Here is a 27,399-nt window from a genome sequence, read left to right on the forward strand (position 1 = left end):
AACACTGAGATACCATGACATGACTGTTAGTATGACTGTAGTGTGGAAAATTGGCAGCACCAAATGCTGGTGAGGAAGGTGCAGAGAGTAGGAACTCTGACAGATTGCTGGTCAGAATGCAAAAGTATACAGCCACTCTGGAAGATAGTTTGGGGGCTTCTTACCAAACTAAACACACTGTTACTCTATGATCTAGCAATCATGCTCCTTGGTATTTACCTAAAATCAGTGAAAATTTATGTCCACACCAAACTTGCACACAGATGTTCATAGCAGCTTTATTCACAATTGCCAAAATTTGAAAGCAACCACGATCTTCTTCAGTAAGTGAATGAATAAATAAACTGTGGTACATTCACACCATGGAATACTATTCAGTACTAAAAAGAAATGAGCTCTCAAAGCATGAAAAGACATGGAGGGAACTTAAGTACATATTACTTAGTGAAAGAAGCCAGTCTGCAAAGTCTATATAGGATATAATTCCAACTATATGACAGTTTGTTAAAAGCAAAATAATGGAAACAATAAAAAGATCAGTGGTTGCCAGGGATAATGGAGAGACAGATGAATAGGTAGAGCAGAGAGGATTTTTAGGGCAGTGAAAATACTCTATTTAATATTATAATGGTGGAACCATGTCATTACATTGGTCCAAACTTGGAGAATATGCAACACCAAGACTGAATCTAATGTAAACGATGGACTTTGAGTGATGGTGATGTGTCAATATAGGCTCATTATTGGTAAAAAGTGCACATTCTGGTGAGTGATGTTGTGATGGAGGAAGCTGTGCCTGTGTGAGCATAGAAGGTATCTAGGAAATCTTTCTACCTTCTTCTCAATTTTGTTGTAAATCTAAAACTTTCTAAAAATAGAGTATTTTTAAAAATTCAACAATTATAAAACAAGGGACGTGTTGCAATACTTTTGTCATTGAGATGGGTTTTTTTCATCAGTTCAGGTTTCACAAATTGCAGGGAGGGGAAGCAATAACATGTGATAGGAACAACACAAAATTTAGAGTTGGAAAATCCAGGTTCAAATCTAAACTCTGACGTTTCTCAGCTTGACTGAGTCAATTTCCTCATATGCCAAATGCATACAATAAAATGTAAACTTATGGGAAATAATATAAATAAATGCCAAAGTACTTAATAAAGAATGAAGCATTCTTCAGGTACACAGTATTTATATTTTCTGAGTTCATCCATCAAAAGTGGAAAATGTTTGTGTGGATTCATGCACATCTTCCTACCCGTCCTTCATCATCATTACTATTTTTTGTTATGTAATCTCTACATCCAATGTAGGGCTCCAACTCACAAACCCGAGAGCAAGAGTATCATGCTCTGCCAACTGAGCCAGCCAGGTGCTTCCTACCCAATCCTTCTTGAAGCAGTAGTATACTGTTTATCGAGTGTAGATGAAACCTGTCTTAATTCACTCTAGTGATTATCCTTTAGTGTCCTAACACTCACAAACCGGATGAGTCACTCAGGCCAGAGACAGGAGTTGAGAGGAAGAGGACTATGAATAGCATTGACTTGGGAACCATAAAATGTTGGACTCCATGATTGTTGGAAGTCCTCCAACCTTACTTCCTCCCAAACTATCTCCTCTATGACCTTTTATCTGCCTGCTGCTATGCTGGTTGAGTTCTTCCTCCGACATCACCTTTCTTAGATTTTTTGTTGTTAATGTTCATCCATATTTGAGAGGGAGAGACAAAGCACTAGCAGGGAACGGGGAGAGAGAGAGAGAGGGAGACACAGAATCCAAAGCAGGCTCCAGGCTCAGAGCTGTCAGCAGTCAGCGGTCAGTGGTTTGAGCCCAACGTGGTGCTCGAACTCACAGACCATGAGATCATTACCTGCCCTGAAGTCAGATGCTTAATTGACTGAACCACCCAGGAGCCCCTCTTAGATCTTTAATTAATCACTTATTACCTTGCATTGTAATTAGCCTAGTACCTACTCCATGACCCTCATAACTATTTTTTATGAACATATCTAGACTGATTGATTGATTGATTGATTGATTGATTTCAGGATTAGCACTATGGAATCCTAAGGGTACTGAAGTCACCTTTTAGCTTGGATAAGTTAATTAACTTCTGTGACCTCTTTCCTTTACCTTTGGGTAGTATTTGAAAATACCGTAGAAAGCACCTGGCATGGCCTCTGGCACATTGTGAATGAAAGTTTTAGGTAGAAGTTAGTTAATGGTGATGATAGCTGGCAACTTTTGGAAACTTCACATTCATTAACTCATTTAATCATCACCATAATCCAGTAAAGTAGGTACTGTTATTGGTCTTGTTTTACAAATGAGGAAACTGCTGTAAAGTAGTATGATGAAAATGCCACAGCAGATTAGCAATAAAACCAGGGAGTCTGAATCTACAGCCTACATTCCACTGAGCTGCCTTTCAGTTATCATTCATATTATTACTATAAACCCACTTGCACTGGGCCACTGTTAACCTCTAGAGTGTCCATGTGCTCTCTCTCTGCCCCTCCTCCACTCATGCGCTCTCTCTCTCTCTCTCTCTCTCTGTCAAAAATAAATAAACATTAAAGAAAATTAAAAAAAATTAAAAAAAATAAAGGGGTGCCTGGGTGGCTCAGTCGGTTGAGCGTCCGACTTCGGCTCAGGTCATGATCTCACAGTCTGTGAGTTCGAGCCCCTCGTCAGGCTCTGTGCTGACAGCTCAGAGCCTGGAGCCTGCTTCGGATTCTGTGTGTGTGTGTCTCTCTCTGTCCCTCCCCAGCTCATGTTCTGTCTCTCTCTCTCTCTCTCTCTCTCTGTCAAAAATAAATAAACATTAAAAAAAAATTAGAGTGCCCATGTGCAAATTAGAAAAAGAAAATATTTCCTTTCCTGAAGACATTTGATTCTCAACATTAGAAAATTATCAAAATAATTCACAAAAATGTGATGTCTATGATGTGTAAAATGACATAATCAGTTATAGTGTCCTATACTAGCAAAAGAGAAGGCTGAAAAATCCTTGTTCTTCAAGCTTCTTATAACATATCCTTATTAGGAATTGTTATCAGGAAAAGACAAAAATGATTAATAACCCTCAAAAGCAAACATCTCCTTAACCTAAAAGAACTCTACAAGTACATAATTGTGAAACTAATTCTAAAATGAGTTCAAATGTGTAAATTGCATGATTAAGGCAGACATTTGTCAGCTAATTTGGCAATGAAACTGGCCCAATGCAGTTTTACAAGATATGTGCAGCATTTCATTGCTGACACCCAGCAAGATTTTCATTTTACACCTCTATGTTTTTGCTCTGAAGCTTCCTTTATTATTATGACTAAGTTCATGTTGCCACTGCTTTTTGAATTTTTCATTCAATGCTATACCTTTGGTCTTTTACTAGTCTGTCATTTTGTTTCTTTAAAGTTCTATGACCTACTCTGCTAAAGCAGTGGGACTTATTTTTTGCAAGCATGGTATTTAAAGCCTCCTTGTGAAAGTGCCTGTCATTATAATGGACTCTCACTGTCTTCTGTCACCACTAAGCAACCTTAAACTAGCTCATTCTTTAGGGTCAGTTGTAACAAGTGTTATTGCAGTTCATGATAGGCCACTGTGCTGTATACATAGAGATTAAAAATAAATGTGGAGAGATTTAATAGTCCTGAAAGTTTTATTAAATTTCTAAGCAGAGTGCTAAAAGCATGGTTTGTTAACCAAACTTGGAATACTATATTTGACATTATAAGTGAATATATTGATACATGGGTGTTACCTTTAAATGCAGTTATACATAATATTGAATAAATTTACTTTTATTTTGTATGACTTTCCTTAACAGCCAAAGTTTAATGAATGTGTCCTTGTATTTATAAAGACAGGGCAGAATCGTATAATATTGAAAACAAAGGACTATTTCAGCTTGTTCTTCCAGGGGAATTTCACTGAAACATAATGTTATTCCATTTATATTAGATAAGGATAATGATAAATGTTAGGTGATATAAAAGATAATAAGCAGGGTCACAGTGACAGGAACAGTGCCTTTTAGACTTTAGAGTATATTTTCAAACTGACGTGTGTGCTTTTCACCGATTAACATTCAAATGAGGTGAAGAAGCACATCTTGGCCAGAAATATAATTTGTAATGTCATTATATTTAGAGATACTTTTCAAGATGTCAGGTAAGGAAGGTTATGGCACCTGAGGCTATCAAAAAAAGCCCCAAATAACACAACAAATGCTATAAATCATAGTTTGTGAATCCTGGAACTTCTAAGTGAAGGAAAGAGATAGATTGCTTACATTAAGGTTAGGGAAATTACGAAAATGAATCCACCTGGTATGTAGCCAGAAGAGAGAAATGAGAAATTTAGGAGAGTTTCCAGAAAAGGAGGTGATTTAGTTAGGACTCTTTAAGGTACCTATGAAGAAAACCCAACTCAAACTAGGCTACTAAAAATTTAAAAGGAATTTGTAAGTCTCTACCCTCAGGCATGCCTAGATCTGGGACTAATACTTTTTCATGAGATTCTGTCACTCTCGTTCTATTTCTCTTTTGGCTCTACTTGTCTCTGTTTCTCTTATCTTGTTAGCCCTGTTCTTCCATGCTGTACAGAGCAAAAAGCCTCGACACTCGGAGCCACAGACTCCTATTAGCAAAAAGGATAAGAGAAACGTTGCTGTAGTTCCAACACAGAAGATATGGGAAAGACTCTGATTACCCCAACTATGTCATATACGTGCTCACTTGTGGCCTAGGGTAGGTTTGGGGCACACACTTTGATTCACAGTCCCACCAGGACCATTTGAAGTGAACGAGTGTTCTCCAAAGGGATAAAATGAGGGTCGGGAAGCATTCTAGAGAGACACGTAATGGTATCTACCTACAAGGGTGGAAGAGCTTTGTGATATGTGTTGCTTTAGTTCTCAATTTATGACAAGAGACATAAATGGCTGTATTTTCTATTATTTTTTTTTTTACTTTTACAAAAGTTATTAGGCTTTATTTTTTTAAGTTTTAGGTTTACAGAAAAATTGAGCAGAAAGTACAGAGAGTTCCATTATAACTTCTCATACTCCCTCCCACCACCCATCCCAGTGCCTCTGCTATTAACATCTTGCATTAGTGTGGTACATTTGTTACAACTGATGGGCCAATATCAATACAATGGTATTAACTAAAGTTCATAGGTTGCATTAAGGTTCACTCTGTGTTGTACATTCTGAGGGTTTTGATAAAGGTATGACGATAATGTAGCCACCCGTATAGTGTCATAAAGAATAGTTTCACTGCCTTAAAATTACCCTGTGCTTCACCTCTTCATCCATTCTTTTCTCCTTCTGAATCTTTGATCTTTTTACTACCTCCATAATTTTCCCTTTTATAGGATGTCATATAGTTGTAAACATCCTCCTTGTAGCCTTTTCAAATGGGCATCTTTGACTTTGTGCTTTGCAATTGAGATTCTTCCTTGTCTCTTTCGTGGCTTCATAGCTCATTTCTTTTTATGGCTGAATTATATTCCACTGTATAGATGCACAACAGTTTTCTATCCATTCATCTATTGAAAGACATCTTGGTTGCTTCCAAGTTTTAGAAATTATGAATAAAGCTGCTATAATCATTCACGTGCAGGATTTTTTCTGTGTGAAAGTTCTCAGCTCATTTGGATAAATACCAAGGAGTATGATTGTTGAATCACATGGTACAATCTGTTTAGTTTTGTAAGAAACTGCCAAATTGTGTTCCAAAGTGTCTGTATCATTTTGCATTCCCACCAGCAATGAATGAGATTCTTGCTCCATATCCTTGTCAACATTTAATGTTGTCAGTGTTTTGGATTTTAGCTATCTTAATAGGTGTGTAGTGGTATTTCATTGTTGTCTTAATTTGCATTTCCCTAACGATATATGATATAAAGCATCTTTTCAAATGTTTATTTGCTATCTATAGACCAACTCATTTTATAATTGGGTGGTTAATTTTCTTATTGTTGAGTTTTAAGAATTCTTTGTATATTTTATTTCTTTTTCTTTTTTTTCAAGTTTTTATTTAAATTCTAGTTAGTTAACATATAATTTAATATTGGTGTCAGAAGTAGAATTTAGTGATTCATCACTTACATATAACACCCAGTGCTCATCACAAATGCCCTCATTAATACCTGTCACCCTTTTAGCCCATTCCCCTGCCCATCTCCCCACCAGCCACCCTTAGTTTGTTCTCTATAGTTAATAGTCTCTTATGGTTTGCCTCCCTCTCTCTCTTTTTTTTCTTCCTTCCCCTATATTCATCTGTTTTGTTTCTTCAGTTCCAAATGTGAGTGAAATCATGGTATTTGTCTTTCTCTTACTGATTTATTTCACTTAGCATAATACATTCTAGCTACATCCATGTTGTTGTGAATGGCAAGATATCATTCTTTTTGATGGCTGAGTAATATTCCTATATATATATATATATATATATATATATATATATATATATATATATAATATAAAACTTCATATATATTTAAAACTATTCATATATATATATTATATATATATATATATATATATATATATATGGCTACATCTTCTTTATCTATTCATCAGTTGATGTACATTTGGGCTCTTTCCATAATTTGGCTATTGTTGATAATTCAGTGGCTGTTTTTATATGTAAAATGCCTTGGCCATTAGCCACTCCACCAATGTTAGTTTCCAATGCTTTTTATTATTTATTTATTTATTTATTTATTTTTAATATTAAATTTATTGTCAAATTGGTTTCCATACAACACCCAGTGCTCATCCCAACAGGTGCCCTTCTCAATACCCATCACCCACGCTCCCCTCCCTCCCACCCCCCATCAACCCTCAGTTTGTTCTCGTTTTTAAGAGTCTCTTATGTTTTGGCTCCCTCCCTTTCTAACCTTTTTTTTTTTTTCCTTCCCCTCACCTTGGTCTTCTGATAAGTTTCTCAGGATCCACGTAAGTGTGAAAACATATGGTATCTGTCTTTCTCTGTATGACTTATTTCACTTAGCATCACACTCTCCAGTTCCATCCATGTCACTACAAAAGGCCATATTTCATTCTTTCTCATTGCCACGTAGTATTCCATTGTGTATATAAACCACAATTTCTTTATCCATTCATCAGTTGATGGACATTTAGGCTCTTTCCATAATTTGGCTATTGTTGAGAGTGCTGCTGTAAGCATTGGGGTACAAGTGCCCCTATGCCTCAGCACTCCTGTGTCCCTTGGGTAAATTCCTAGCAGTGCTATTGCTGGGTCATAGGGTAGATCTATTTTTAATTTTTTGAGGAACCTCCACACTGTTTTCCAGAGCGGCCGTACCAGCTTGCATTCCCATCTCTAGACCTTTTTAATCTTGCAATCTGAAACTATAAACCCATAGATTATCAACTCCCCATGTTTCCCTGCCCCGCAGCACTTACATGTTTCTATATTCTTTTGCCCAGTGCAAGTAAGAGTCCTGTGGTAAGTACAGATCAAAGCACTATATAACACCATGGTTAATAGCATGAACTTAAGAGTTAGTAAGACATAAGTTCAGATCTTGCTCAGCCTATCTAGCCCTGTGACCTTGTATAAAATTAATTAACTTCCCTAATCCTTTGTTTTTCTCATCTGTAAAATGAGAACAATTTCTATCTTTAAGTATATTAGAAGTACATTTTTTAAAAGTATATGATGCACACACCAGGAACATATCAGTTTAATAAATTGTAGGCATTTCAGTTGTTAATTTGTTTACCTCCTTCAAACTAATTTCCCTCAAAACACTAAACAAATACTATTTTAGGAATTGACTTATCAAAAGTCCTCATAGGAATCTGGCCTTTCTATATTTTGGCCAAAAGAATATTTCCTCACTTGTTCTCTGATGCCTAGAATTCCTTTATTAAGAAATAAATATTTTCGGGGCGCCTGGGTGGCGCAGTCGGTTAAGCGTCGGACTTCAGCCAGGTCATGATCTCACGGTCCTTGAGTTCGAGCCCCGCGTCAGGCTCTGGGCAGATGGCTCGGAGCCTGGAGCCTGTTTCCGATTCTGTGTCTCCCTCTCTCTCTGCCCCTCCCCCGTTCATGCTCTGTCTCTCTCTGTCCCAAAAATAAATAAAAAACGTTGAAAAAAAAATTAAAAAAAAAGAAATAAATATTTTCATTCCAGTTTTAGAAGTGAAAATATTAAAAGGCAAACATCTCATTGTAGGGAAACACTCTCATGCTAACAATGCTAACATAATGCTAACAAAATAATATACAAGAGTAAACACCACATCAACTGCTTCCTTAGTTTTGAGAATTAGGGAGGAAGAACAATAGCAGGACAGTGGAAGGGGAAGAGGACCACTGGACACAAATAAGATAGTCTAAATGTTAAATAAAATAATGACTACTTAATAAACCTTTAACAAGTTACAGGCAATAAAATAAGCACTTAAAAGCTTAGTATAGTTAAAAAGAGAGAGCTTAGTTTAAATTCAGTATCCTAGTATAGATTCAAAATGACTTTGACAAGCGGGAGCAATGAGTTCAACTCTAACAACATTAAATGCAATAAGGATAAATAAAAAATGTACATTTATATTTACATAGCAGTTATATAGTCATCTTTTCTTTCCTAAATTACCCCAGGAATACAAATGATATTACTACTGAATACCAACTTTTTAAATAAGGGAGGAAAAGTAAGATGCCACTGTATTATCAGAATGTGGACTTAGAATGACATTGGGAAACCATTGAAGTTTCTGGAAAAACTCATTTACTCATAACTGTTGTTTTCACAATGTTGTTTTCTTTTAGTGGGATTAATCTTTATAAGGAGAAGGTAGAAACAAGAGGTTCTTAGTGCAGACTTGCAGGTAGCAGGGTCTGGAATGGAGAAGAACAAAAACTTATGAATATTTTTATATAAGGAATATTTATATGAGTATTGAAAGAGAGAACCGTCAAAGGTTATTCCAAGATTTTTAGCCTAAAAAATGGCACCAGCAGATATAACAATGTTGCAGAGAAGAGGTATTTTTTAGGGCAAGATAAGTTGATAGGAATGCATTTTCTGGATAATAGCTGGAGTCGTCCCAGTGGAATTTGCTGTGGGATGGTGCATTGGGCACAAATATAAACATGGACATTATTAGCTTTGCAATGCTACTTAGCACCAGAGACGGTGATGGAAGAGTCTGAAGAATGAATTAGGAAAAGAAGAAAAAGACAGAGTTCAGCATTCAGAAAATGCTGAGTCCATCTCCTACCAAAGTGGCAAAGAGAAATGCCGAACCAAGGAAAAGCAAGAGAGCTCTAAGAGCATGAGTTCTCCATAAGCACGCTGAGGAGCTTGGTCTTGGAGTCATAATTAATTTAGCTTTTCTCCGTGTTAGGAATCTATATCTCATTTTAGTTCTGATAATTTGGATACGTCACATTCTGGAGGTCAATTTGATTATTAGCTAGTATTAAAATTTGTTCTCTCAGTTCTTTTATGTTCCTTCTAGCATGTATTTCTTGCTTTACTAATTGACATTAAGAGCTAATGCTACAGAAGAAATTTAGGGAAACATCTAAGTGCTTATCCTGATTAATGTGTTTTTGATGTTCTTGGCAGAAACACTAAGGTGTCAACTACAACTAACATATTTCCATGTCCTGATAGTCTTCTGACAACCTCAAACTCATGTGTTCAGAAGCAGTTCATTTGGAGAATGCTGGTAGCCTCCTTTACCATGCAGTGTAAAATCCAGGGGAGTATATTTAAATGGGCAAGAAGCAGTTGTAGTTTTTTATACTTCGGTGAGAAAAGTGGGACATCAGTGGAGTTCCCCACAATTACATAATCTAAACATTACAATACTATATGTAGAACACTAGTATGGAAATGAAATCAATAACCACTACCAAGTGAGTCATTAAAGTAACATCAAATGCCTACTTATAGTGGTCTTCCTTCTCATTTTGACCCTGTTACACTGTTCAAACATCTGCTAAATTTACCACGTTTCTTTAAATAGATTAGGATGAAGCTTGTGAGTTATCTAGTTCCAGAATTATAGTGTCTTATATAAATTATTCCCCAATCAGACAGCATGTCTCTACCATAAGGACTAATTTTCAGGTGTGTATGGAGGTATTTTTTTTAGTTGACTTAGGAATGTTCCCATTGTGTAAATCAATATTATTAATAGGAAAAAAAAAGGAAAAAAGTATCAGAAAGGCCCAGAGCAAGTTCTTCATACTGAAAATACATTTGGAAATTGTTAGTAAACCCTTTTCAACATGGAAAATCTTTGCCATGAATACTGTCACTGGAAGTTGCCAACTATTAATACCCCGTATGTAACACAGCTTTAAATAGGTGTGTTGCATATGTGATTATTATACCAAAGATCATAACAAAAATTGGAAATGAAGATAAAAGGCAATCATACTACTTTGTGAGGAATACAAGTTAAGTATCCTATGCAGATGTTCCTAAAATGGTGTTTAATCCATTTCATTTTCTCTTCTGTGCACCTGTTAGCACAGATAGCAGAAAGATCCACTCAAAATTAGTTGAGTTACTATATTTAGTAACAAACAAACCTGCTATCAGTTAATGTCTAATTTGAAGTCATTTGAATTTAAACATATAAATCAGAAAAGATGAGTCAGGGCAACATTTTCCTTATCGTTAATACTCTTAATCAGAGAGTTTCTTTTGGTTTCTATGTATAGCAGCTGCAGATTTTATTTTTTGAAGTCCTACTCTTTTAAATGAATCAAAGACTTTTTCTTTGTTTCCCCATACCATAAATTATTATAACTAACATACTATAGAGAGCTGAACCAAGTTTTCTTCTTTCTTGTCTTTCCCTTCTGTGTTATTTTAATCCCAGTGAGGAGTGGACAGCATTTAGGAGGGAGAGAGAGTGATGGTTGCTGGCATTGATATTCTTTCCCTGCCTTTCTTCCTAGAACATCTCCTCTTTTACATGGGGTAACACTTAAGCTTCCAACTAATATTTCATTCAGTGAAAGAGTTCTTAATAAGACTTAATTAGAAGAGAGAAAAAGAGAGAGATGATTTCAGTGCTCGTACATTTGATAAAGATGTGTTCTACTCAGTTTTTTCACTTGGATTTATTCGTCTCAACAAACGTTACCCTCTAAGCAAACAGATCCAGCCCTCAAATGGTACTCTTTCCCTTCCCTCAAGAGCACTGCTGATGGCATGCTAACTTATGTTCATTATTTCTACTCTATATGTATAATGTTAAAATAAACACTTGGATCATGCTGTTGCTTTGAAATGCTGTTGTGTTGAAACATGTCCTGAAAAACAATTATAAACTATAAATGATGAATTCATAGTTATACACTACAACTTGTTTATTAAAATGAAGAGGTCGCTAACTACTGGTTAACTATGCAAAATTTTTTAAATTTTTAAATTTTTTAAATTAATTTTTGAGAGAGAGAGAGAGAGAGAGAGACAGAGCATGAGCAGGGGAGGGGCAGAGAGAGAGAGGGAGACACAGACCCCAAAGCAGGCTCCAGGCTCTGAACTGTCAGCACAGAGCCCAACGTGGGGCTTGAACTCATGAACTGCGAGATCATGACCTGAGCCGAAGTCGGACGCTTAACCCACTGAGCCACCCAGGTGCCCCAACTATGCAAATTATTATGTGAAACAGGAATGGAGTCAGGGTGAAGGTAATGGGAAATATGGGTGGGGTATGAAATGAAATGTACTTCCTAGAAGAGTGCCAAGAAATGCCATGAATTTCTGAAACAGAACTACCAAAAGTAAAATTGTAAAATTTCATTTTATAAGGTATAATTTAGAATTTTAGATAATCACCTGAAAGTTCTCATCAGATTTTTCTGCCTTTGAATGATTCTTTCAGAGATGTAGAAATAATCCATCTCCCCAAATATGCTGATAAGCTAAAAGGTGTGGTAGTCATGTTATAGGAGCTTTAAGCTAAGATACAAAACAGTTTTTCTACTTGATTTCTATTAGATGCACAGATGCTTAACTGTATAGTGATTGCAAACTAGCTTCCCGAGAATCTGAAGCAATCTAAGCAAAAATATGTATTTAATGGAAATGACTAAGTTGGTGTCTCCTTACACATCATTTCTGGAATTGAGTGCTGCATTTACAAGGAGGCTTATTAGGTGATCATACAGTGTATGACCAATCAGTGACATGTTTTTGAATTCAAAGGAATTTTATTAATAATTACATCAGAACAAAAGGCATAAATTGGGTCTTTCCTAGGAAGCCTGAAAATGTGGGAACATAGAGGAATCTTTTTTTCAGTCAAGATTACGCAGATAAGTATGAGTTTGCAGGTCATATTTTGTGCTATTTTATTTGATGATATGGACCTGAATTGTATTTAATAAATCCAAGTTCCTGTTCTTCTTATTTTGGCACCAATATTTTCAAAATTTAGAGACAACAGGTTTCTGTGAGATTACCATAGCCAACATTACCAGCTGCATGAAGTAGTCAGAATTGAATGTGGCCATGAGCCATTACAACTCTAAAAACAACTATTATGGCACATGTTTAGAAATTTTCACATACAATCCTGTATTTTTCCATCCATAAGTATACATCCTACTAATTACCTTCTCCACACTGTATCGTATTGTTAAATATGCCTGCCCGGGAAGTGAAGGGAAGTTAGAGAAGCTTCCATAGCTATATACTAATAATAACTGAGCCAATTGTCTGTCCCTTCTTTTCAAAGTGCCCGTGCAAGTTAGTCATAACCATTTAAAAGAAGAATTAATATTGAGGAAAAAGTACTCTGCAGTAGTAATTTTTATGTGCAAATAAAAGTTGAACTTTATTTTCTGGGAAACATGGTGGTTCTAGTAATAATAATGAATGAAGACATTTAAAAATGTACAGCTTCCAGAAGACTTTGTACCATTAATGAAATAAATGCCAAAGATGAAATAAGAAATTGGAAAACTGATTATGATTATAAATGTTTAGGATTACATTTGCAGCAGTCCCTAACTCAAAATTACAGATTTTGATCAAGTGTAATTTTTTTCTACAAATTACCACTTAAATATTATAATTTATAGGAGAGTGAATTATATTGCAAATTAACCCTTACAGTTAAAGGTTTTGGCCTAACTATAATCCCCTTTAACATCAGATTAAAATATGCAGCGAAAATAGTTGAGGTTCTTGATTTCCTTACTGGTCGTCTACTATGCAGATTTTAATCACTATCTATGAGTTGGGGGAAAATTAAAATTTTGATTAAAAACTGTACAATGGAAACAAGGCATTATATATGTTTAAATTATTCAATTAAAACAGCTTTACTTTTTATTTTTACAGTCACATACGTACTTGCTCTTTCACTCTACAAATGTACATTGGGTTAGTTCCTTACTGTGAGACAGTCATACTCTCGTACCTGGGGTACAGAGTTGAAGGTGTGCACAGTCTAGTGGGGCAGCAGGTGATATATTCTCCTCAGGTATATATATTTGTACAATGGAGTATTGCTTAGCAATCAAAAAGAATGAAATCTTGACATTTTCAACTACGTGGATGGAACTGGAGTGTATTATGCTAAGTGAAATTAGTCAGAGAAAGACAAATAACATATGACTTTAAGAGACAAAACAGATGAACATAAGGGAAGGGAAACAAAAATAATATGAAAACAGGGAGGGGGACAAAGCATAAGAGACTCATAAATATGGAGAACAAACTCAGGGTTACTGGAGGGGTTGCGGGAGGGGGGATGGGCTAAATGGGTAAGGGGCATTAGGAATCTACCCCTGAAATCATTGTTGCAGTATATGCTAACTAATTTGGATCTAAATTTTAAAAAAATGAAATTAAGTATTATGTTGAAAAAAATAAAAAAAGAAAAAGAAAAGTATTTTTTTCTGGTCACTTCCAGTGGATCATAAATTTTTAAAATTATGTTTCTAATGGATATCAGAACTCTTTCCTTGGTTGTGAGGGGCTCTGTGGTTCCTGTAGTAGTAGCACTTCAGGACCAAGACCAGTTGAGCATTGTGCTGCACGTCAGCACATTTAATTGATTCTGCCATACTCTGTTGGGCATGGCAGAAACCATGTCACAGACCCGTCCTTTCTGCCTCAAAAGGGGGCATATTTTGAACAGACATAGAGATTAAATTGAAAATATTTCTGCTTGTTACATTTTAAATTTGTCTCCTTCCAGTTTTAGCCTATCCTCCTCCATGAGAACCAAGGACATCACGGTAACTTTAATTCAGAGATATTTAATACAAGACACTTGCCACCATCTTGACTTTTTGTGAGTCTGTAACATTCAGCTGGTATTTTGGAATCTGGTCCAATATCCATTAAGGAGGTCAAGCTGAGAAGTGACGTCCTTCATACAATAAGGAGAAAAGTTTTCTAATCTAGAACATTAAGGAAGGAAGTCATCCCCTGGTGGCTCTATTAAATGTACAGTGAAATGCAGGATATTATAGTGCTTCAGTATCACTGGACCTGTAAAAGCCAGGGTTTATTTGACTTCAGACTCCACCTACTGAAGAGAGAATCTAGAAGGTAACCCAGTGCAGATCGCTCCAGATGCTTGCTAATAAACACAGCTACTTTTGAACAAGTATAGTGTTCCTGGTGAGAGCCCTTGAAAAGAAATATAATTCACGAGAGAAGTCAAGTCTGAAGTAAAGGGAGTTCACTGATGAGAATGGTGTGCATTTGTGTGTGTGTGTGTTAGTGTGTGTATTAGGAGAAAATTCTAAAACAAAGCCTGTGACACACTTGTTAGTGGAAAGAAAATTAAAGTGCAGAAAATGCTGAAGATTTCAAAATAAACTTAGGGCAAGAAATAAAATTTTAGGCTATATTTGGAACATCATAGTTTCACTGTTTCAGACAGAGTGTATAATATTAAAGGGTGAACAAAGAAAGCAGAGTCCTTACCTTCTATTTTGCTTCCATTTTCTCCATCAAAGGGACTGATATTTACACAAGAAAAAGCAGAATAAACATGGATAATATGAAACTGCATCTCCTGATAGGTGAAGAATAAGTGTCCCTGAATGCTTTAAACATATCCAATTCCCTAATTCTGGAAGAATTCACATTAGGAAATTTACACCTTCACCTTATATAGTACTTTGTAGTTTGTGAAGTGATTTCATATACCTAGTTTTATTTAGTAGTTTTAATGACGTAATATGAATACCTGAGCATGCATATTATGCAACTTTACAAAGTAAGTAAAGGCTCAAAGAATGACATTCTCAAGGTAATTCTCAAGAGGCTTAGCAGGGCTTAGTATTCAGAGAGAATTAGAGATGAGAAAGAGCATATTATTTGTAATTTTCAAAATGTAGATCTTGGAAACCATAACCATAAGATTGATATCAGTGATTCTCAAAATCTAAAATTATTTTGGGGCGCCTGGGTGGCTCAGTCGGTTAAGCGGCCGACTTCGGCTCAGGTCACAATCTCGTGGTCCCCGCGTCGGGCTCTGTGCTGACAGCTCAGAGCCTGGAGCCTGTTTCAGATTCTGTGTCTCCCTCTCTCTCTGCCCCTCCCCTGTTCATGCTCTGTCTCTCTCTGTCTCAAAAATAAATAAACGTTAAAAAAAAATTTTTTTAAAAATCTAAAATTATTTTGTATGTGTATGGAAGCATTTAAAAGGCAGGTAATCTTGTACTATGCATGGTTTCACTAAAAGTTGCCAGAATAATTGCCTTTCCCTTTTAATTTAGATTGATCAGATATCTCTATTTGAGAAATTGGCATACTTTTCTTTCTTAGAAGCTAAAATGGGACATTTGTTTGCACTGATCTTTATTTGGAGAATGGAGATTTGTGAAACATCGTAGAACTCCATACCTGATCCTGCCGTGCTCCGCATTTGGAGATGGACATACAGCACCCAGACAGAAATAACACTCCCCTGGACAGCAGAACACAGTCAGCCCTCACTTTGCACAGTTTCAGTATTACCATGGTTTAATGAAATGGTACTAGTTATGGTTCGAGTTTTGATAATGATGGTGTCTGAACTATGACTAATTACATAAGTACAGATTTTCCTAGTAGGTCTTTGGTCCACAAACCACTAAGTGAATAACAGATGTGCATGTTGATCAGTGACCAATCATATCACTTCTTGCAAAATTTGTCAGTGATTGCTTACTCTGCTTACGTTTTTTTTTGTTTTGTTTTGTTTTGTTTTTTTTTTTTTTTGCTCAAGCCCTACAAGCAAAACTTATCATTGTGTTGTCTTGTTATCTCCCAGTAATAAACCCATGCACCATTTTACAAGAATAGATATAGTCAAATGAGGTAATTGACCAACAAAGATCAAAGTGCATCAAATAAATGAGAAATAAGAGTGCTTAAAATGAAATTTGAATCAAACATAGGGTTCTAGAAGAAAGGCTCACCGTGGTTGACTCTGCTGTCATTCAAGAGACTCTGGAAACACAGTGCCAAGAACTAAGTGGAGAGGAACCTAAAGACATGATTGGGGAAAGTGACAAAAAGCAAGCCAATGTCCCAAGGAAGTGATGCTGGCAAAAAACAACGACAACAACAACAGCAAAATTTTCATTTTAAAGGAATTCTCAGAGATATTTCATGACAGTGAAAGCACAAAAGGTAAAAGGTACCTGATGCAAACTTAGAAAGTGTGGCAATCTGCAAGTCATAGAAAAGATACTTGCTCTGGATTGTAAATTATTCAAGGAGAAGGCAAGTACTTTTCAAATTAGTTTCTCATTAAAAAATTAGTTTATCCTAAAAAATAATAGCAACACTTAATTCTCAATGTTTCTAGTGTTTTAAATTATGGGGTACTAAATAAATATTAATTTCACTATCCTTCATTTCTGTTTACATTTATATCTGTCAGTAATAGAGTTTTTAATGTTTTGACAGATAAAGGTTATGGAATTGTAGTTATTGATTATTGATTATTAAGTTCACTGCAGAGTTTCAACATGTGCTGTCATTTTTATAGTCCCATACCATCATGTGTAAACTTCCTGTCATTTCAAAGGGACTGAATTGTGGGCTGACAAAATTTTAAAAAAGACATTTCAGAGAGATAAGGATAAAGGTATGAATTTAGAGTCATGAGTTTAGCCCAAACTTAATATGAGCAAATACTATGACATATATGGTAATATGATCCCAATCGTTGAATGTTCAGTTCTGGGTTCCACATTTGAATAAGACTTTGAAGGGATGGGAAACCACTTCATTTTGATTATAGTTGAAGAGACTGGGGAGATGGGGGGTGTGTATCCAATTAAAAATTACTGATACAAAGGAAGTGGAAGTAAATTTAGCCTATGTAACTCTAAAGGGTGAGCCAGGAAGTTAACGGGATGTTTCAAAGAGACAGACTTTTCTCTTGGTGAAAATAACTCTTCTTCATATTGAGTTGCCCCAAAATGGAATCAGAGCACATGGAATCACATTGCTGTGGTATTGAGGTTTTTCAAAATAACTATCTTCTGGCAGGGATGTCTTTCAGAGAGTTGGGCTGGAAGAAAATTCCTAAAGTCCATTTCAAATATAAAAGGGTATGATTCTAGAATGGTAATTACTATAATCTTTAATGGTGGGTTGTAGCCACCATACCTGTATTTGTTGTTTAATAAGAGATACGTGGATCCTGATACAGCATGGAGTATTGGCAAGAAAAACAGCCTTTACTTCAGAAACACCAGAGTTAAAATCCCTGTTCAGATAACTGTGTAGCCTTGGGCATGTTATTATCTCTAAGCTTACCCTTTGTCTTCTGTAAAATAGAAATAATATCTGCTTATATTTATTTTCTGAGAATTATAAGTAATGTATCTACCAGGGTGCTTGGGTGGTTCAGTTGGTTAAGATTCCAACTTCGGCTCACTTCATGATCTCACAGCTTGTGGGTTTGAGCCCCATGTTGTGCTCTGTGCTAACAGCTCATTGCCTGGGGCCTGCTTTGGATTCTGTGTCTTCCTCCCCCTCTGCCCCACCCCACTCACACTCTGTTTCTCTCTCTCTCTCTCTAAAAAATAAACATTTAAAATTAAAAAAAACAACAACAACTAATATATTCACCTTGTGTTTGTAAATTTTAGCCTTTGCTGTCTTTAAGAAACACAATGACAATAGGAATACCAGGTAAGGGGCGCCTGGGTGGCGCAGTCGGTTAAGCGTCCGACTTCAGCCAGGTCACGATCTCGCGGTCCGTGAGTTCGAGCCCCGCGTCAGGCTCTGGGCTGATGGCTCGGAGCCTGGAGCCTGTTTCCGATTCTGTGTCTCCCTCTCTCTCTGCCCCTCCCCCGTTCATGCTCTGTCTCTCTCTGTCCCAAAAATAAAAAAAAAAAAAAAAAAAAAAAAGGAATACCAGGTAAATTTGAGGGATAGAAGAACTTTTTTAAATACCCAAAATGACAATTTATTAATTGTTTCCTTTTGCATACTGCCAAAATATTTATGTCTCTAGTAGGTGTGAGATACGCATGATACACATTTGTAATATCTCTATGAGAGTAAAAAGTGCAAAACAGTGGCAGAAATATGACTAGTTGAGAGAACACATTTTGGATAAGCCAAAATAAAATTAGAATGAGTAAAACTCAAATCACCAAGTTTAAAATAGTAAGATTTAAATATTCTTAACCGAAAATACAACATCAAAGAAGACTTGATTTTATGATTCAATCCTATTTTAAAATTAATTATAAAACAAGTAATTTTTCACTTTGAATCCCTTGTTTTTATTATTTTTTTTGGTAATACAGTAGAGAATACATGGTATTTACATAGTGAAGTCACTTTTCCCATAAAATTGTAAATGAACTAATTCACTGAAAGTTAAATGGTAAAATCTAAACAAAATGAATAAATAAATAAAGTGGCCATCAGGCAAAACTTGAATGGAAGTTTAACATATACACTGAAAATATGTATTAATCACAGTTAGGATTGGGAAAGAAAATTAAAGTAGCAAATCTAAAAATTGCACAAGTAAGCATTTCCACCAGGTATAAACATCTTTGTTGTGGAGATGGATGCATCAGCTTATTAAAGCCTAACATCATTCTATGTTTCAGTAATATACTGTCCTCTTGATTTCAGTTAAAGCTCACCAAAAGTTGCCTTATGTATCTTGTCAACTTGCTAAGACCATGGGAATGTCTGCTCGTCTTAAATACCATACAAAGTAATCCATTATCCATTAACATCTGATTTTCTACATCAGTCTTTTGAGCATGATAGGATGAGAAAGAAAAGAAATGCTCAGTATTCTGATAAAATTAAGTTTTTAATTTTGCAAAGATGAGGGCCAGCTCCTGAACCTTGGTAGCATCACCAAGGTAGGGGCAGCTGGGTGACTTGATCAGTTAAGTGACTGACTCTTGATTTGAGCTCAGGCCATGATCCCACAGTTCATAGGATTGAGCCCTGCATCGGGCTCTGCGCTGACAGCGTGGAGCCTGCTTGGGATTCTTTCTCTCTCACTCTCTCTGCCCCTTCCCTGCTCATGCTCTCTCTCTCTCTCTCTCAAAATAAGTAAATAAACTTTTTAAAAAGTTAAAAAAAAAAAAAGGAGTCACCAAGGTAATATCCTATCCACAGTATTTCTTGGGAGTCATTGAGTTCTCCCTGGCCATTTTCTAGCCTTGGGACTTGCTCAGTTTCTTTGAAAGTTCTTAGTCATGTCAGTGTTTTTTTTTTTCCCCATAAAATTCTGAAGCTTAAATTATTTTATAGTAATTTTCAGAAGTAATAGAGAAAAACAATTTTTATCTCCAAGGAACTTAATCCAGAGAATTATAATCTGTGGGTATATACTACAAATATAACTAATCACAAGACATTTTCATAGTAGGATAAAATAAGTAATACAAATTATTACTCTGTAGTTTAAATATGTAAGTGTTAAGAAGGTGCTCAGTTTGAAGCAATCAGAGACTCTGGTGGTCAATTGCATGATGGCTTAGGTCTAAATTATTGATACGAAATACATTGCAGAAGAAAGACTTAGGGAAAGGATTATCAAATGGCATATTCATAAGAATTTCCATGTGAATTCCCAGTTATCACCCTTAAAGATTATGATTCAGGGAGTATATTACTTTTCTACTGCTTCTATGACAAATTATAATGAGTTTAGCAGTTTGCAACAATACAAGTTTATTATCTAATAATTCTGTAAATCAGACTAATAATTATTATCTAATAATTCTGTAATTCTGACTCCTCACATAAGGGTATGGATATCTTTGAGGAGCCTTTATTCAGTTTACCACAGGGACTCTGGTCACACTTTGAGAAATCCTGGTATAGAGGCATAAAACTTAAGAACTAAATTTTCAAACATGGTAGAAGATATATTAATTCCCTAAGAGTATGAAATTAGCAGGAAAGAGATCAGAGATGGCATGGGATCAGCAAAGAGTACGCATTGCATTAAGCAAAAACAGTGATATTTCTTAAACACTCAAATCACACTTGAATTTATTTAGGATCTTTTATTTTCACCTGGTTGAGACAAACACTTTACATAGTTTTATATGCCCACATCTGTATTTAACTTAGTTTGGAATTGTTTCAGAGATTATTGGGATTGTTTCAGAGATTATTGCAAAATTCTTAATAGTAATTATTTCCATTCAATAACATGATTCCATTGAGTTGACATTTATTTTTCTGTGATAATAATGTTTCTTTCTGATTTGAGTCCTAACCTTTTACAATTTATTTTTAAATTTACATAAAATGTACTCTTTTTGGTGTGAAGTTATATAAACATGACAAACGCATAGAGTAGTGTAATCACCATCATGTCACGATACAGATCCATTGCGTCGCCTCCCTGCCAAAAAATTCCTCATGTTTCTCCTTCGCAATTAATTTTTGCCCCTACTCCTAACTCCTGGCCACCAGTGATATCTTTATAGTTTTTCCCTTTCCAAAATGTAATATAAATATAATCATACAGGATGTAACTGTTTTTTGAGTTTATTTTATTTGTTTATTTAGAGAGAGAGACAAAACACAAGTCAGGAAGGGGCAGAGAGAGAGGAGGCACCCCAAGCTGCCTATCATTCTTAAAGTCTGCTTACAAGTATTTAATGTTGAGCCAACAGGTGAACTGGACTCAGGGATATGGTTTTATGTCAATAGCTTATTACGCTAAAGAGAAATGTTACAGAGAGTACAGAAAACAACTTAGTTGGATTTGAGACTTATATACGAATTTTGCTTATGTGATAATTAAAATTTTACTTATGCTGACATTAAATTTATTTTAAGAGGACCTGGGTGGCTCAGTTGGTTAAGCGTCTGACTTCAGCTCAGGTCATGATCTCACAGTTCCTGGGTTCAAGCCCCATGTCGGACTCTGGGCTGACAGCTTGGAGCCTGGAGCCTGCTTCAGATTCTGTCTCTCTGTCTCTGTTTCTCTCTCTCTCTGCCTCTCCCCCCACCGGCACTCTGTCTCTCTCTCAAAAATAAATAAATGTTAAAAAAGGTTTTTTTGAAAAAATTAAAACAATATTTTAAATACAGCAGCTGCTGGTAGGACAGAGGTAGCGGAGAAGCATGTAGGATGGCAGGAAGAAACTAGTTTAAATTTCATGCATCTATAGATACTTAGCACAGTGGATAAGCCACATTCAGATAATTGAGATTTGAGCAGATGTGAATTTGTTCTCATTAGAATTCATGTTCCAAGCCCTACACAATGCAAGTAAATAGCTACTGAGCAGGAAACTGGAAGCTTAACCTTTTCTGTCTCTTAAATATGAGCATCTCATTCATAGCTCCATACTTAAAAAATAGACAGTTCCATAAGTCAGTTGTGCAGCTAAAAGAATCATTAATCTTTAAATAAGAGATTGTTCATTCTGCACTCTGCTGGGGATTATATAGTGCTTTTCATGTACTATACCTCAGAGTGTTTTACTAAGCAGTGAAGTATTTTGGAGATGTGTGATGAATATGTAACTCACATAACTGCAGCAAAAGCTGATGCTGTTTGTTAAGAACTATTTGTTAAATCAGAAATCTGCCACCCATGTTTGATGCTTGACATGCAAGAATCAGTGGAGAGCAAAACACATTGCTTATTTTCCAACAAGCATAAAGAGAATTTTCCCAAGAGTAATATTTGCATAAAGAAGTTTGTCCATGAATTAAAATCCTCCAAGGATTTAAAAGGACAAGCATCAAGATTTAATGGTATAGGATAAAACTTAGGATGTTTAGCTGAGCTTACCAAAGAGGCATAAGAGCTTTGGTAGACACCAGGCAGTGTGGCTGCTGTGTTGAAGATTAGTACTGTTTGTGGAGATAGCCATGAACTTCATCAAAGATACAGAAGAGAGTTCTCTGTGAAGCTTCCCTGACTCCCCCAGTGGCTTCTGTGTTCTTCCATGACCCTTTTTAAATGATTTCTTTTCTTCCACTCTGCTGAATTAAAATTTACCTGTCTAAATTTCTGTTTGCTTGCACTAGCCTGTGGCTTCTGTTTCACCAACACCATGCTTTACTCACTTGTACACCCCAAGGCCTAGTGCAGAGTGCAGTAGAGGAGACTAGTTTGGTTGAGGTGTGCTGTAGGAATGAAAAGTCAATATGTAAAGGTCAGAGTGTCCTAGGGAACACACTAAGATAAAAAAGAGGTTAAAAAAAAAGATGTTCTTAGGTGGATAAGGGCCCCCCCAAATTGCTTTATAATATTTAAATGATGGGTTAATTAGCATTTTAAATTGGCTTAATTTTCTTGGCTGGCATGAATTCTCTGAGTTCTAAAAAATAAATTTCTCTCTATATTAATCTGGGTTCAACAAGAGACACAAAAACAATAGAAAATATAGATTAAAGACTTTTTTGTATATTTGTCCATTTATTTAATCCAACTCTGGTGCTCTGAGCTAATATTTTACAGATTTTTTAATACAGGTGTTGTACATTTTTGGTTAAACTATGCATGTTTTCAACATTATTTAGGTATATTGACAAATAAAGTTGTAATATATTTAAGATGTACAACACAGTGATTTGATAAACAATGTCAAAAGATTCCTCTCATTGAGTTATAATGAACACATCTCTCAACTCACATATTTATCTTGTTTTCCCCCTTTGGTGAGAACATTTAAGTTCTAGTCTCTTAGCAAATTTCAATCATACAATATAGTGTTATCAATTACAGTTACCACATTTTATGTTAGATCATCAGAATTTATTCATCTTATAGCTAAAAGTTTGTAACCTTTTACCAACGTCTTCTTATTTCCCCTACCCTCAGCTCCTGACAACCACTTTTCTCCTTTGTGTCTATGAGTTTGATTTTTTTTTATTTTAAAGATTCCATGTGTAAGTGATACCACACAACATTTGTCTTTCTCTGAGTTATTTCATTTAGCATAATGCAAAGTCCATCCATGTTGTTGCAGATGACAGGACTTCTTTCTTAAGGCTAAATAATATTCCATTGTATATATGTACCATATTTTCTTGATCCATTTTTCCACTGATAGACACTTCACTTGTGTCTGTACCTTGGCGATCGTGAATAATGCTGCAGTGAACGTGAGAGTGCAGACATCCCCTGGAGATAATGGTTTCATTTCCTTTAGATATGTACCCAAAAGTGGGATTGCTGAATCTTATGGTAGTTCTATTTGTAATTTCTTGAGGAGCCTCCACTGTGTTTTCCTTAGTGGCTATACTCATTCTACTCTCATCAACAGTGTGTAATGGTTCCCTTTCCTCCACATCCTCCCCAGCGTTTATCTCTTGTCTCCTTGATAGTAGTTATCTTCACAGGTATGAGGTGATTTATCTCATTGTGGTTTTAATTTGCATTTCCCTGATGATTAGTGATGTTGAATATCTTTTTGTATACTTGTTGGCCATTTGTATTCTTCTTTGGGAAAATGTCTATTTAGATCCTTTGCCTGTTTTTTAATTGGTTTCTTTGTTATGTTTGTTTGTCTTGTTTAATTTGAGTTTTGCTTTCGGGTTGTTTGAATTCCTTATTTATTATGGGTATTAACCCTTTATCTGATATGTGTTTTGCAAATATCTTCTCCCATTCTATAGTTGCCCTTTGATTTTGCTGATAGTTTTCTTCAGTGATCAGAAGCTTTTTAGTTTGATGTAGCCCCACTTGTTTATTTTTGCTTTTGTTCCCTTTGCTTTTGGTTTCAAGTCCAAAACTCATTGCTAAGAATCCATTATTAAGAAGCTTACTCCCTATATTTTCTTCTAGGAATTATATAGTGTTACATGTAAATCTTTAATCCATTTTGAGTTATATTTTGTGTATAGTTAAGATAGGGGTCTAGTTCCATTTTTTTTTTCTTTCATGTGGCTGTCCAGGTTTCCCAACACCATTTATTGAAGAGACCATCTTTCTTCATTGTATATTCTTGCCTCTTTTGTCGTAAATTAATTCATCACATATGCTTGGGTTCACATCTGGACTCTCTATTCTGTTCCATTTATCTGTGTGTCAGTTTTTTTGCCAGTACCATATTGATTGATTACTATAGCTTTGTGATACAGTTAGAAATTTGTGAGCCTGATGCCTCCAACTTCGTTTTTTTGTTTTTTGTTTTTTTGTTTGTTTGTTTGTTTGTTTTGTTTGTTTTTTTTTCCTCAAGATTTCTTTGGCTATCCAGGATCTTTTGTGGTTACATATAAATTTTGAGATCATTTGTTTTATTTCTATGAAAAATGCCATTAGAATTTTGATAGGGATTGCATTGCATAGAATATCTATCATTTATTTGTCTTCAATCTATTCATCAGTGTTGCACAGTTTTCAATGTAACCAACCTGCTTGGTTAAATTTATTACTATTTTATTATTTTCATGCATTGTAAATGAGATTATTTTATTAATTTTTCTTTCTGATATTCATTGTTAGTGTATAAAAATACAACAGATGTTTGTATATTGATTTTATACCCTGCCACCTTATTGAATTTATTAGTTTAAACAGTTTTTTTGGTGGAGTCTTTAGAATTTTCTATATATAAAATCATGTTGTCCACAAATAGTGATAGTTTTACTTCTCCCTTTCCAATTTGATGGCTTTTACTTCTTTTTCCTGCCTAATTGCTCTGGCTAGGACTTCTAATACTATGTTGAATAAAAGTGGTGAGAGTGGACATTCTTGTCTTTTTTGTGATGTTAAAGGTAAAGTTTTCAGCTTTTCACCATTGAGTATTAGCTGTGGGTATTAGCTGTAGGCTTGTTATACATGACTTTTATTATGTTATGTTCTATCTATAGCCATTTTGTTGAGAGTTTTATCATACATGGATGTTGAATTTTGTCATGATTTTTCTGTGTCTGTTAATATCATATAATTTTTATTTTCTATTTTGTTGATGTAGTGCATTAATTGATTTGTGGATGTTGAACTGTCTGTGCATCCCTAGAGTAAATCCTACTTAATATGGTGTATGGACCCATTTAATGTATTGTTGAATTTGTTTTGCTAAAATTTTGTTGAGAATTTTTGCATCTGTGTTTATCAAAGATATTGGCTTGTGATTTTCTTTTTCTATTTCTTTTTCTTTTTTTTCTTTTCTCTTTTCTTTTCTTTTCTTTTCTTTTCCCTCTCTCTCTCTGTGTTTTTGTTTTTGTTTTTGTTTTTGTGTGTGGTGTCCTTGTCTGGTTTTGTCAGGATAATACTGGCCTTGTAAAATGAGTTTAAGAGTATCTCTTCCTCTTCAACTTTTTGGAAGAGTTTGAGAAGAATCGTTATTAAATATTCTTTCAGCGTTTGGTAGAATTCACTAGAGAGATCATTGGTCCTGGAATTTTGTTTGATGGGAGGGGGGAGCATTTGCTTTTGTTTTTGTTTTGTTTGTTTTGATTACTGATTTAATATCCTGACTTGTAATCAGTCTATTTAGATCATCTTTTTTTTTTCACATTTCAGACTTGGAAGATTAATTTTCTAAGAATTTATCCATTATCTCTAAGTTTTCCAATTTTTTGGTATATAATTGTTCATAGCAGGCTCTAATGACCGTTTGTATTTCTTTGATATCACTTTTACTTTCTTGTCTTTCATTTCTGATTTTATTTATTTGAGTTTTCTCTTTTTTATTAGTCTAGCTAATGGTTTGTCAATTTGGTTTATCTTTTTAAAGAACCAACTTTTAGTTTCACTGTCATTTTCTATTGTCTTTTTAGTTTCTGTTCCATTTATTTCCACTCTGATCTTTATTATTTCCTTCCATGTATTACTTTGTGACAAAGGATTTTAAAATTACTGAAAAAGCTGAATTTCAGTGGAATTTGATGTTATTACTTCTAAAGATAAACGTACAACCTTATAGATAACTCTTAAGATTTTTAAGAATGCCCTCTGGCAGGTGTGTGTGTGTGTGTGTGTGTGTGTGTGTGTGTGTTTTCATTTTCTTGCTTTGTTTTCCCCTAGACTTTATGTTATACTGAATTTTATTATTCTTTTGAATAAAATGTAAAAGCATATTATTTTGCTCTCACCCTAAAATTAAACTTAATATATTGTCTGACACTTACATTTTTAAAACCATTTTCCACAAAATGGCATGTTTTTTTTTTCTCTTAAATGACTGAAAGAACTAAAGGGAAAATGAACATTTAAATTTATTTAATGTTCAGATTATTTTTGTCTGTTCTCCCTTCACAGACGTATCTGGCAGGCTGATATACCTTCTGGAGACTCAGGGAAAGGAACTTTTTTTATATGTACTTTTAAGTTCTTTACTGAAATGGGAAAATAAGCAAATGATTGTTTGGAAGCCAGCAGCTTTAAACACTACTTGCTTTTTTTGCATCATTGCACAAAACTGTGAAGGGAGAATAGTTTCTTCCTTCCCCTCCCCTCTCCTGGGCATACCCCAAGTCTGTGTGTCCATTTTATTCCATGGTCTGAAACACAGATAAGACTCTGGCTTTCAAACAGATGGTTGAGAAATCTTACTTATGGTATACGTCAAATATACTATCCAGGTACTCTCTGACTGGCTGAAGCCACTTTGACAGCATTTGGGACACTATAAAAATATTTAGTTTTAGAAACTTAAGGAGGAGTGAAGATTAACATTACAGTCCCAAGTTAGTCTATTTAAGTGGCTTGATGAGTTTCTCAGCATTCTGAAGTTTTTCTCATCTTGCTGACCTGCATACCTGGCCACCAAAACTGAGTTTTAATTCTTTTACCTCGGCCCTAACAGCAAAAGTAATAAGAGCTAACATTAATGTGGCTAATTATGGGCAGTGTAAATGTGTTAGGTGCTTTGTGCATTATGCCAGTTAGGATTAATTTAAACTATGAGTGGGGCGCCTGGGTGGCGCCGTCGGTTAAGCGTCCGACTTCAGCCAGGTCACGAT

The 27,399-nt window shown here is 35.3% G+C and overlaps 1 protein-coding gene across 10 annotated transcripts in view; it reads left to right on the forward strand.

Moving 5' to 3' along the window:
• MAGI2 (membrane associated guanylate kinase, WW and PDZ domain containing 2) overlaps nucleotides 1-27,399 on the forward strand; it is a 1,350,742-nt gene that overhangs the window by 300,470 nt on the left and 1,022,873 nt on the right. The gene's annotated exons all lie outside the window — the stretch shown is intronic.

This window comes from Neofelis nebulosa, chromosome 4, assembly GCF_028018385.1.
Source record: "Neofelis nebulosa isolate mNeoNeb1 chromosome 4, mNeoNeb1.pri, whole genome shotgun sequence".
Taxonomy (NCBI): domain Eukaryota; kingdom Metazoa; phylum Chordata; class Mammalia; order Carnivora; family Felidae; genus Neofelis; species Neofelis nebulosa.